The sequence below is a fragment of the Pteropus vampyrus genome, unplaced genomic scaffold (genome assembly GCF_000151845.1).
Source record: "Pteropus vampyrus isolate Shadow unplaced genomic scaffold, Pvam_2.0 Scaffold317, whole genome shotgun sequence".
NCBI lineage: Eukaryota > Metazoa > Chordata > Mammalia > Chiroptera > Pteropodidae > Pteropus > Pteropus vampyrus.
Window position 1 is genome coordinate 374306 of NW_011889098.1, and position 12359 is coordinate 386664.

A 12359-nucleotide genomic window follows, 5' to 3' on the forward strand; every position below is an offset into this window, starting at 1 on the left:
AATGGCTCTGCTATGTTTTCCTCTGGAATCAAATCCTCGTGTTTTAAAGAAATTGTGACAAAATACACGCAACGTGAGATTTACCGCGGGCAGCGTTGCTTCGTGTACCGCGCGGTGGCCTTGAGCACACACAGCGCGGCGCTCACGCACGTGCTCCTTGTCCCCACCCCCCCAGCCGGCTAGACACACCAGGACGGGTCACGGCAAGATTTTGTCATCTCGCTGCCATCCCTGCTCTCCCCCGGGAGACCCTCCTGCCTCTGAACAGCCACCACCGTCAAACTCCTCTCCTTCAGCCAAACGGCCGCACAGCAGAGGGGTGACACGGTTCTCTCTAATCCACTTCCTCACGGACAGACTTCGAAGGAGAAGCGAGGGCATGGACGCCGCGTGTCCCCGGAGAGCTCTGTGCTCCTCTCGCCCCATTCACGACGCCGCTTTGCGTTCCCGTTTATCCCCCACCCTGCTGTGTCCCTTTAGCGGATGAGAAGATGCGGCCCGGAGAGGGGAAGGAAGAAGGTCACACGTCGGGGACGGAACGCCTCCTTCGAATGGATCCGAACTCCAATATGGCGGCTGGTCTCCCTTTTCGGGAAGAATCCACGCCACTGACTTCTGACCTTAACAGCACCTCCTACGGGGGCGCTAGCCGGCTAGGCGTCTTTCTGACGATGACCTCCCCAAACGGCCACCAGGCCCGCCTCTCCCTGATGACAGACATTATGAATTCCTTGGGTCACTCACAGCTGCTGGCAAAGTTTCTGACTCTCCCTCAAATTAAAACGCCAACTCTTTGTCAAAATAGGTTTTGTTAACCAACTCTCTCCCAGTGCTAGAATGCCTCTGTCTAGTTGAACATGCCCCCGAGAAAGTTACCATGGCAACCCCAGTCTGCAGACCTGGCAGGATCAATCCTCGGAAAAGAGACTTGCAAAGTGGTGTGGCCACTTCCAGCCACAGGCTCACGCTGGGTTTTGCCGTTGGCACCTGTCCGATGACTCTGGTCTAGGGGAGGAAAGTCCAGGAGAAAAAGCCAAAGGCACCGGAGAATTCTGAGGCACGTCCCCCGCCCCGGGAGTGTCTCCATCGGGCTTTGCTTATTTTCCTCTGTCCTCCCTCCAACTTCCGGGCTCAAGGTCAAACGCTGAAAAGCAGATTTATTTCTCACAGAAAAGTACTGACATGCAAGTTAGGGAAGAGGTGACTGGCTCAGTAAAGGTGGATAAAAGAGGATAAAACCATTTCCAGGTCTGAACACGGGAACTGGGTTTCGATAAAGGACTAAGATAATTTTCGCGAGAACTCAGACATCACATGTGTCTCTCGCTCTCCCTGTCTTCCTCCTTTGCCTCCCTCCCATCCCCCGCCCCTTTCTTTCTTGGAATGGGATAGAAATGTAAACAGCCCAGAGACTTGGAATGTATAATTTAACATAAGCGAGTTTTAAAGTGGTGCAAAGTCCTGTGCCGGTATTTAATCAGTGACGCGATCCATCTAAAGATGGCAAACAACATCCCTCAGCGTTTAAAAGCTGTACAAACCCAGTCACGTGGGAGCGTAGGGTTTTATGGATTTGCGTAGAAAAGATGTGTAAATGTTACAGAAGCGTCAGGCATTTTCAGTCCTCTCTGTTTGTAAGATCTGGCCACTGTTGTTTTCATTGGCTGTCACCACGCAGGAGGACTTCGGGAGAGTCCATTTGTCCCGTTCGTCTATTCCTTCTGCCTGACCCGACTTGCCTCATCATCGTCATCACAGTTTGACCCCAGAGTGGGAACGACGTGGACCCCTGCAGTTAGAGACTCTTCTCTTCTTATCAGGACACCAGTCACATTGGATCGGAGCCCACGCGAACCCAGGATGACCTCACCCTAACTCGATTTTATTCGTAAAGGTCCCATTTCCAAATAGCTTTCGGGGAGATGCAGTTCAACCTTTCATAGTCAGGTTCCTCATGAAACAGACCCCGACACAAAGATCTGAATGCACATCGTTTACTTTTGAGGTGATCCCTGGTAAGCTGGAGAAGTTTTTGGGAAAGAGAGGCAGGAAGTCAGTATGGAGTGTGCATTAATGCACAAGGGACTGTCATGGGAGGCTGGGGTCTGATCCTTCTGGGGCCGAATGCATCCAGAGTTGTCCTGCCTGAGGAGGCTGGGGTATTGACCCTCCAGCGTCCTTCTGTCACTGGTCGACTGCTGCAGAGTACCACCTGCCAGCATCCTGGCCTGCCATGAACAGGCTGAGGCCACCTGAGGAAGCCCTCAGGAGAGGTGGCCCACAGGGAGAGCGTCACCAGCCTCGGCTCCAATGTCAGATAACAGGGCTCTCTCTTACAGCGAGAATGAGGAGTTTTCATTGAAAATCATGTCCACTCCTTTTTAAACATTGGCAGATAACCACTGCTTAATTATGAGTAAGAAAACCATTTTACTCCAAAAATCCCTTCCTTCAAATATTGCTCGATTATAGATTATCTGAAATATTTTTAATAATTGCATTATCTGAACTTTAAAAACCCTGGTCCCTGTGTCAGAACTTTCCACCTGATTCAAAGTTTGATTTTCGGTCCCACATCTTCCACTCCCCAGCCCAAGCCCATCCTGGGAAATCCCTGTTCAACCCACAAGACCAAGTCCCTCTCCCCACTGACCGCGGGCTGCTCTCGGTCACCCTGCTCTGCCACACAGAGCCTTGCATGTGGTCTTTACCCCACAGAGGTTGAATGAATGGATGAATGAATGAGAGATCGTTGGTTGTCTCAAGCTCTCCACACCCCACAACTAAAAAGTGACTCCAGCAACGGACCTGTGCCATTCTACACTTCAAAATCTGTCAGAGCCCAACCTACTTTACACTCACACGAACACCAGGCAAACAGTTACTGACGATTCGTTCAGGTGTCACTGGAAAGGTCAGTGTACGGCCGATTTGTCTTCGCAATGTGACCGCCGTTTGAAATGCAGCCATGGCGCCCTTTGCCCAGGGCCGGTCGCTACTCTGTTCAGTGCCAGGCCAGCCTGCTGTCCCCCCCCAAAAGAGCAGGCCTGCCTCGCGCAGCCCCACCCTCTGGGTGGCAGTCCCGCTGCTCCTCGGGGCAGGCCCCGGGCAAAAAACAAAGTTCTTTTCTAGTCGCAGACCTTCTGTTTTCGTTGTCTGGACTCTTGCAGGCGCTGAGGAACACCGAAAACGCGGGCCACTTGGCTTTAAAATATCCGATCTGGCCATCGCGAATTCGCCGGGATTCTGTGAAGCACAACGCCGCCCCCAGAACCAGCTCGAGAATCAACAGCACCCTCGGTTGCCTCTGCCTCAGTATGGTCCACGTTGTCATCGCCGTTAGCACCCAGAACATCCGTCCAGCACCAAGTGGTGTGAGCCGTCTTCCTTGGCGTTAGAGATGAGGTAACTGCGCTTTTTAAGGCTAGAGCTTAAAATTTATTACACTGGCATATTTTTGGACCATCCACCCAGCCGTTTAACACGTATTTCTCGCAGGCCTACTGAGCTGAGACTACAACGGAGAAACAGACACAGTTCCCCACGAGTGTTCACAGCAGCATCGTTCATCACAGCCAGAAGGTGGCAACAGCCCAAGTGGCCTCCGACGGATGCGTGGGTAAGCCAGACGTGGTCTACACAACAGGACTCCACTCAGCTGATACACACTGCAACATGGCTGAGCTCTGAAAACATTACGCTACACGAAGAACCCAGACACAAAAAGCCACGTCTTAGATGATTCCGGAAGTTCATGTGAAATAGACTATGTCAACCCGCAGAGACGAAATGCAGATTCGTGGCTGTCAGGGGCTGGGGGAGGCAAGCATAGCTTAGTGGGCGCAGAACTTTCTTTTGGATGAAAACGTTTTGGAACTAGATACAAGTGGTGATTGATTGCACAGCAACGAGACGTACTAAACGCCACTGAACTGCACACTTTAAAGCAGTTCATGTTACGTTACGCGAATGTTGCTTCCGTCAGAGAAGAGCCAGTGCCTATTCCTCACCGTGCGCTCTTTCCAGAGTCTCACGCCCACAGCTGTAGGGACGCCCGGAGAATCTCCAGTGCAGTGGGGGACACGGCCCGCAGCCTCATGATGAAGTCGGTAACTGACATCACTGGGAGCTGCCAAGTGGAAAAGGGCGTGAAAACCGTCGCTGGACAGGAGCAAGCCCGGGGTCGGCCGAGCACCGAGGAGCCGGGGTGTTAATGCCTCTCCGCCAGTCCTTAGCAAGCAGAGCTTTCGTCTGGTGTGAGCGATGCTTGGCGGCCACCTGGTACGAGGATGGAGGATGAGGGACGCATGCAACCCAGACCCCGGCTACCGTCCAACCCGCCTCTCATTGCCCTACATCCCCATGGCAGAGGGAAGAGACCAGTCCACACACGACTGAGGAACGAGACAGAACGATAAACGCTGGGGAGAGAGGCACGCCACGCTCTCCCGTGCCAGCCCACGATGGGGAAGGGAACAATGTCCACCGAGAGAGAGGATCACCCTACACCCACGCAGGGCCTGAGGGTAAACGCCGAGGGGAGAGAAGGCTGCGTCCCCCAAACTCCGTCCTGCAAGCTGGTCTGATCCCGTCCGCACAGGAGGCCAATTAGGTGTGTTCCCAATTGTTTCCCAGTCAGACTGGCCGCCCGCTAGGAATGAAGGACATGTCCCCAGTCCTGGCCGATGCCGGTCTTCTTCTGTCCCCAGCAGTTGCCCACATGGTTTTCCACACCCCCTAAGTAATACATTGGTGGTGGGAGACATTGAGGGGCTGGGGGACCCTCTTTTGAGGGTTCCAGTCTGCCAGAGCGTGACAGCAGAGCCCCTGCTCTGTATGCCTCACCTCTCCTTGGCCCAGAATCAGTTGCTGGGGAGCACACACCTTCGTTAGGCGAAGCCCTCGGACTGGGAACGTTAAAGGAAAAATTAGTGTCAAGCTGGAACCGTCCAAGATCCACAGTTTCAAACGTCATGGCCAGCAGAGACGTGGCCCTCCCCTGGTGACCGAGGCTCGCTTCTTGGAGACCTCAGCTCTCCTGCCAGCGACAGGGTTCAACTAGTGGAACCGGACACACTGGGGCGAAGCTGCCGCAGCTCGGACGCCCGCTGGCGGGGGAGGCGTGAGGAGAGCAAATGCCAACAACAGACCTGTCACGTCAGTCCCTCTTGGCGTTGTTTTTTTTAATTTTTAAATTTGAGGCCAATATTTAAAACTCAGGAGATTTCACATGAAATGCAGATTTCTGTCTTCTCTTGACAAGCCACACTGGAACTATGTCCCTGAACCTCCCCAGGAGGTGGGAGGCTGTGCCCCATCACTCACTGGACCTCCCTGGCTTCCCCAGGCATCTGTGGCCTTGACCGCGGCCGAAAGTCCTGTCTTCAGCTGAGGTCTGCGAGGTTTCTGATGAGAGCAAAGTGTATGCAGACTCGAGTTACACTCAGTCACGATGGAAAGGCCAAAATTGACATTTTAAAAATTCATTGTCTTCTAATAATAAAACTGTATTTACAGACAGTCCTGCCTCTGAGAGCATCAGACTGTGCAAACATCGCTTCTGGAATATTCCTAATGGGGCCTGCGGGGAGGGGGGTTGAGAAGGTGACTTGGACCAGGGTTTCCACACTTAAAAGAAGCAGACGTGAAGGGGAAATGGCCCTGGGCGGGGCAGGCAGTGGCCAGAGGGACATGATGTGAGTTCCAAGAACACATATTCTCTGAGCCCACGTGTAGGCGCGTGAGCAAGCCAGCCTATGTCCCGTGGAGTGTCTGCCTCCAGGTTCCTGTGCTCAATTCTTTATTCCTTGACTGCAAAAGAGACGGAGGCAGAGAAAGCTGGTCCCCAGGGCCAGCGGGACAAAGTCCGCCTTCGTCACTTCCTGCACGTCTACCCTCGTCCTGCGCTCACCGTTTTCCCACCAGGCTCTGGGTCTTGGCACATCCTAGTCCTTCTGCAGCTTGTCCAGCAGGCAAGGGCCCCTCTCATCCTTCCGGCCTTAGCCCAGAGCCCCCTGCTCTGTAAAGCAGCTGCCATATCATTTTATCTCCCCTCCCCTGCTGTGCTGGCCTCTCTATGGGAGGAGGGAGCGTGTTCATCAGGTGGCATCTGGTTCCCTGGTGTCATGCTCCCAGGTTGGGGGGCTTCAGCCAGAGCAGCAGCCCTGGCCTCCTCCCGCCCTCACTCGTTCCTTCCTTGCGGGGGAGCGACTGGCATACGGAACCCCTGAGCTTGGAGAAGGGCCTGGTCCTTGGGGCTCTACCCGCCCTTTCCCCTTCAGACCCGGCCCTGTGCAGGAGCTGGGTCTGTCTACCTGCCGGCAGCGGCCTCCCTGGGCACGCTCTGCCCTCCGTGGGGGCTGCAGTCGCCGGGTTCTGCAGTGTGGGTGGGGCAGGTGTGGGAAATAATAGGAGGCAGTGTATCTAAGCCACATCCTCCGAGCCAGCTTTTACTAATAATGAAGCCGATATTTTAATCTCCATCATGACAGATTCTATTGTTTCTGAACTTAGAGGATGGAAGCTGGGGAAAGAACTAATTCTTCAGCAAATAGATATTCAGGACAATTGGACAGCCACACGAAAAAGAATAAAGTTGATTCCTATCTCATACCATCTACTCAAAAAAGTAACTCAAATGGATCGACCTCCTAAATACAACAGCTAAAACCAGAAAACACTTAGAAGAACATATAGGGATAATCTCCGTGATCTTAGATTTGGCGATGGATTTTTGGATGTGACACAGAAAACAGAAGCAACAAAAGAAAAAAAAATAGATAAATCGAACTTCATCAAAATTAAAAACTTTTGTACACGAGAGTACATTATGAAGAGCGAAAAAGTTTACATAACGGGAGAAAAGATTTGCACATTAAACATCTGATAAGGGTCTAGTATCCAGAATACATAAAGAACTCTCACAACTCAGCAATGAAAAGACACACAACCCAATCAAAAAATGTGTTAAGGACTTGAACATATATTTCTCCGAGGATACGCAAACAGGCAATAGGTACATGAAAAGATGCCAGCGTTATCGGTCACCAGGGAAATGAAAATCAAAACTACAATGAGATAACACTTTACTTCGACTAGGATGGCTATAATGTAAAAAACAAAAAAACAGAAAACAGCAAGTGTTGGCGAAGATGTGGAGAAATTGGAACCCTCATATATTGCCGATGGGAACAGAAAATGGTTCAGTCACTGTGGAAAAACAGTTCGACGGTTCCTCAGAGGGTTGAAGAGAGAATTAACATATGACCTGTCAACCCAGCAATCCCACTCCCAGGAACATACCCCCAAAACACATCGTTACGGAAGCAATCCAAGCGTTCAGGAATGCATGAATGGATAAACAAATCGTGGTATGCGAATGCAATGGAATATCATTCAGCCATAAAAGGAATAAAGGACTGACACACACTCCAAAACATTAAGCTAAGTGCAAGAAGCCAGATGCCAAAGGCCACGTGTTCTATGCCTCCACTAACATAAAGCATCTTTAACAGGGACGTGTTAGCGACTGCCGGGGTCTGGGGACACACCAGCGGGCGGCACCTGCTGAAAGGGTGTTGGTTTCATCCGGCGTAGCAAAACGTTTTCGGAATGAGAGAGAGGTGGTGCTTGCACAACACTGTGAATCCACTAGCTGACACGAAATCGTTCACTTTTAAAAGGTTAATTTTATGTTATGTGATTTTCACTGCGATACATTTTTTTATTTAGTTAAAATTAAGAAGACTGCCTGAGCCCAAAGCTGGGCTTCCTTTGCTGCTTTTCAGGCCTTTCACTGAGGGTTGTGCATACAATGACTTCTGTGATGGCTGTGGCTTCAGTGCTATGAGGCGGAGGGTCATGAGCAAGTCACCATCCCTTGTTTCTTGATACTGTACCCGCCACACAACGACGATTGTACCTGGCCCACGAAGATAAAATTAACCAGAAAATGAGATAAAATCAACCCTATAATCAACCCAAAAAATCATTTCTAGAGTTCATCTTACAACCCAAAGATGCTCTTTTAAAAACGAAACAAATAAAACCCTCAAGGATCCCAATATGGAACGCATTCAAAAAAAGCCAGTAAAGATGTTTTAGATAAAATGTCATATATGACTAGAGAATAAAAACCAACTTAACTAGGAATAGAAAGGAACTTCAACTGGAAAAGGGGCATCTGCAAAAACCAAACCAAACCAAACCAAACCTGCAGCTAACGCCTCACATGTACACCACACGGCGTGGTAAAGGATGAAGATGGATAAAATGGTGAGCATATCCATTTTCACTTTTCCGACTTGACGTCATAATAGAAGTCTTAACAAGTGCAGTAAGGCAGGGCAGAAAAAGGCATACAGGTTGGACAAGGAGATATAAAACTCTACTGGAAGGCAACGCAATCATCTATGTAGAAAATCCATGGAATCTGCCAAAAAAGACAAAAAAAATTTAAATAGCTCTGAGAACTAATAAGTAAGCTTATCACGGTTACAGGATACAAGGTTAATATACGAAATCCGCTGTATTTATATTTCCTGGCTATAAACGATTAGAAATAAAAAACTAAATACTAATGATAATAACAATTACAATGATATAATTAGCTACAAATCTAGCAAAATACATGTAGAATCTGTATGCTGAAAAACCACAAAACCCTAATGAAAGAAATCAAAGGCAATCTAAATAAATGGAGAGGTTTATCATTTTCATGGCCTGGAAGAGTCAACGTTGTTAAGATATCAATTCTCACCGGAGTAATCTGTAAATTCAACAGAACTGCAACCCATACCCCAGCAGGACTTATTAATAGAAATCAACAAGCTGATTCTAAGATCCACTTGGAAGGCAAAGGGACTAGAATAGCCAATACAATTTTGAAAAAGAAAAAACTTGAGGATTCACTACCTGATTTAAAAATCACTGTCAGGTGATCACTGTCAAGTGATCAAGCACGTGTGGCATGGGTAAAGGATTTACACAAACCTCAGTGGAACACAATATCCCACATTCTGCAAGACCCACAAATGGCCAACAGACTTTGTCAAAGGTACAAAAGCAATTCAGTGGAGAAAGAATAGCCTCTTGACAAACAGTGCTGGACCAGATGCACAAACACATGCAAGAAAATGAACCCCGGACTAGACTTCGCATGCTGTATACAAAAACGAGCTCAAAACGGATCAAAAGGCAAGGCTACAACTTCTAGAAGAAAACATAGAAGAACATCTTTGTGACTTCAGGTCAGGCGAAGAGGAAGTAGATATGATGCAAAAAGCACAATCCATAAAAGAAAAAATCGTTAAACTGGACTTCATCAAAAATGAAAAATTATTGCTTTGCAAAAGACACTGACTTAACAGTCAGTGAATGAAAAGACAGGCCACAAACTGGGAAAAATATTTGCAAATCATATATTCAACAAGTGACTTGTATTTAGAATAAAAATTCTTACAGCGTGACAAAAAGAAAAAAAAAACGAATTTTTTAAATGGGCAAAAAATTTGAACAGATAGTTCACCGAAGAAAATATGCGTGTGGAAAATAAACACATGAAAGTCTGTTCATCACCATGAGTCATTAGGGAATGCAAATTATGAGCACACTGAGATACCACTACACTTATTAGAATGATTAAAATTAAAAAAGAAAAAAACTAACAATATCAAATACTGGTAAACACGTGGCGTAATTGGAACCCTCATACGTTGCTGGTAGAGATGTAAAAAGGAACAACCATTTTGGAAGACGGTTTGATATTTTCTTACAAAGTTAAACATAATAGTTACTATACAACCCATACAAGACAGTAACCTCACTCCCAGCATTTATCCAAGTGACATAAAATCCAACGGTACACAAAAACCTGCACGTGAAGGTTCTTAGGAGCTTTTTTTGTCATCCTGCAAAAAGAGAAACCGAAATTCTATCAACTGCAGAATGAATAGACTGGCGAATCCACAGCAGGGGATGCTGTGACTCAGCAATAACGAGATGGACTATTGGTACACGTAACAACATGGATGGATCAAACGCAGTAAGCTGAGGACAAGAAGCCACACTCGAAAGACGACAAGCTGTATGATTCCATTTACGTGACGTTCTGGACAAAGCAAAACTATAGAGAACGAACGGATCAGTAGTTGCCAGGAGTTAAGCGCTGGGAAAGATTGATTATTCTTAAAAGTAGAGTCTCTTCTGAATGAAGCTTCCAGCTAAGCAGACTCTAGAAGGAGAGACCGTTAAATGGCTCGGGAAGCCATTTCTTCCCCTCGCCCTGTGTTTTCTTATGTGAATGATGACACCACACGCCGGGGTGATCCTAGGGGCCACCTCAGGCTCCTTTCCCGCCCTCCACCCACATTCCGACTCCCAGGCTGTGAGTCCTGCCTCCTAAGTACCTTGGGTCAGCACATCTCTCCACGTCGACAGCTGTGTCCCTCGTCAGGCTTCACTGTCTCTGAATCACCTGAATCACCTGAATCACCGGCCCAGCTTCCCATCTGAGTCCCCCACTGCCACCCAACGCCAGCCTGACCCCCTGATCCAGGCAACTCCCTGCAGACGAAGCTGTCTCCCTAACTCACCGATCTGACCATGTCACTCTCCCAGCCCAAAGCCTTCTGAGTGTCCCCGGCTTTTCGGGGCGGGGGCGGGGGCAGGAACTGTTTTATTTGCCACTGTAGTGCCAGCGCCCAGCACAGTGCCTCGTGTCCACGCACGCTCACTGAAGAACGGCTGAATAAATGTGTATGTTAATAAAGCGGATGAAGGAGCGATTGGAGGGTGAGCAGGCCCTCCAGAAACTCACTCGGAGGGGTCGGAGGACAAGGGCTAAGAGCGGCAGGTGGAAGACGGACGCATATTTACAAACGACAATAACTAACGCTCTGCGCTACGAGGAGATGGGGGTGCAGAGGCAGCTGGAGGCCCGGCAGAGTGTAAAGGGTAGAGGAAGCCTTCCCCGAGGAGGCGACGAGAAACCAGAGGGTAAGAAGCTGCTGGAAGAGCCAGCTGGAGGGTTGCATGCGACAGACCTGAAGTCAGGGCGGCTAAGAGCCCCTCCAGGCAGGACAGGAAGGGCAGTGTGGCTGGAGCCACAGAGTGAGGGAGGGAAGGCACCAGACGGGACCAGCGAAGGGAGAGGCTGGGTCCAAAGTCCGCGGAGGATTTTAGGCTGGAGACCGCCTCGACTGGCTCTGTTCTGGAAACACCATTCTCACTGTCGTGTGGGAAATGGACTGGGAAAGGGGCGACAGGGGGTGCTGGGAGAAGAGCCAGGATCCCGCAGAGAGGCGCTAGGGGCCGGGGTGGTGGGAGAGGCATTTAGGAGGTAACGGTGACAAGCCTGGGTGCTGGGAGGGAGAGGCTGGGCGGCTGCCAGAACAGAGGTTTAGAGGCTGCGCCTTCCCCTGGGTGGCCCAAGGCACTTCTCATCCCTAATGGTGGTTCCTGGAAGCAGAGATGCCACAGTTACCAGATCCCTGAGTGACACCCCATCTCATCCTCCACGCTACGCAAATGCTTTTCCAGAGGAACTGTCGTGGGTTTTTAGCATGTCACAGTTGAGCAGGGAAACAGAATCAGACAATATAAAATGCAGATCACAGTGCTGCTAACGAGGGCACTAAGACTTGAGAGGTGAAAAAGTGACAAGGGACAACGCTCTAGAGGAGAAGGGGTCTGTTATTTAGAGAAGCATAGACCACCACACCCGGGGGCAGGTCCTTCTGTATGAATTACTGCCAGTGACAAGACAGGTATACATTCAGTACAGACGACAACCCTTTGAAGAGGCTGGTATTGTCTCCTATTACAGAGACCCAAATAGTGTAAAGGACTTGCCCAAGGGCTCAGCTAGCAAGTGGCAGACTCGGGGTTCAGCCCCAGGTCTGCTTGACCCTGGATGCTGAGATCTTTCCATCTCTAACTTCACTGAAACATTCTGTCACCTGACCCTTCCCTTTCATCCAGAATGCCTTCCTGGCTGACCACACCCACCTGGGCCTGTCCAGACTGTATATCCAGTAATAAACTGCAAACCCCTTGAAGGGCACATCTTTTTATGTGTATGGGGATATTCTGTAGTTTGTGGATCTGAATACATGTGCTAAATTGACTGAATAGGTCAAAAGTTGGTAAATGAAGCTAACAGAAATGTCTACATGGAGCAAGTGATGGCATAGTTAACTGTTCCTGTTTTTATTAATTTTTTTCTTACTATAATATAAATTTCAAGTTCATCCAATATATACTAATCTTATGAAATTCGTACGCTTCTTTTCGGGCACATGTTAAAATCATCTGTATCCACATGCAGAAAGCCTTCTGCAAAACGGAAGACTGGAATCTGC

The 12359-nt window shown here is 49.1% G+C and overlaps 1 long non-coding RNA gene across 1 annotated transcript in view; it reads right to left on the reverse strand.

Moving 5' to 3' along the window:
- Nucleotides 1–7668: 7668 nt before the first annotated feature.
- Nucleotides 7669–12359, reverse strand: part of LOC111730495 — an 18151-nt gene continuing 13460 nt past the window's right edge. The window contains exons 2-3 of the long non-coding RNA XR_002776717.1: nucleotides 8213–8431; nucleotides 7669–7921 (exon numbers count right to left, since the gene is read on the reverse strand). This is a non-coding gene — a long non-coding RNA (uncharacterized LOC111730495). The remainder of the gene's footprint in view (nucleotides 7922–8212; nucleotides 8432–12359) is intronic.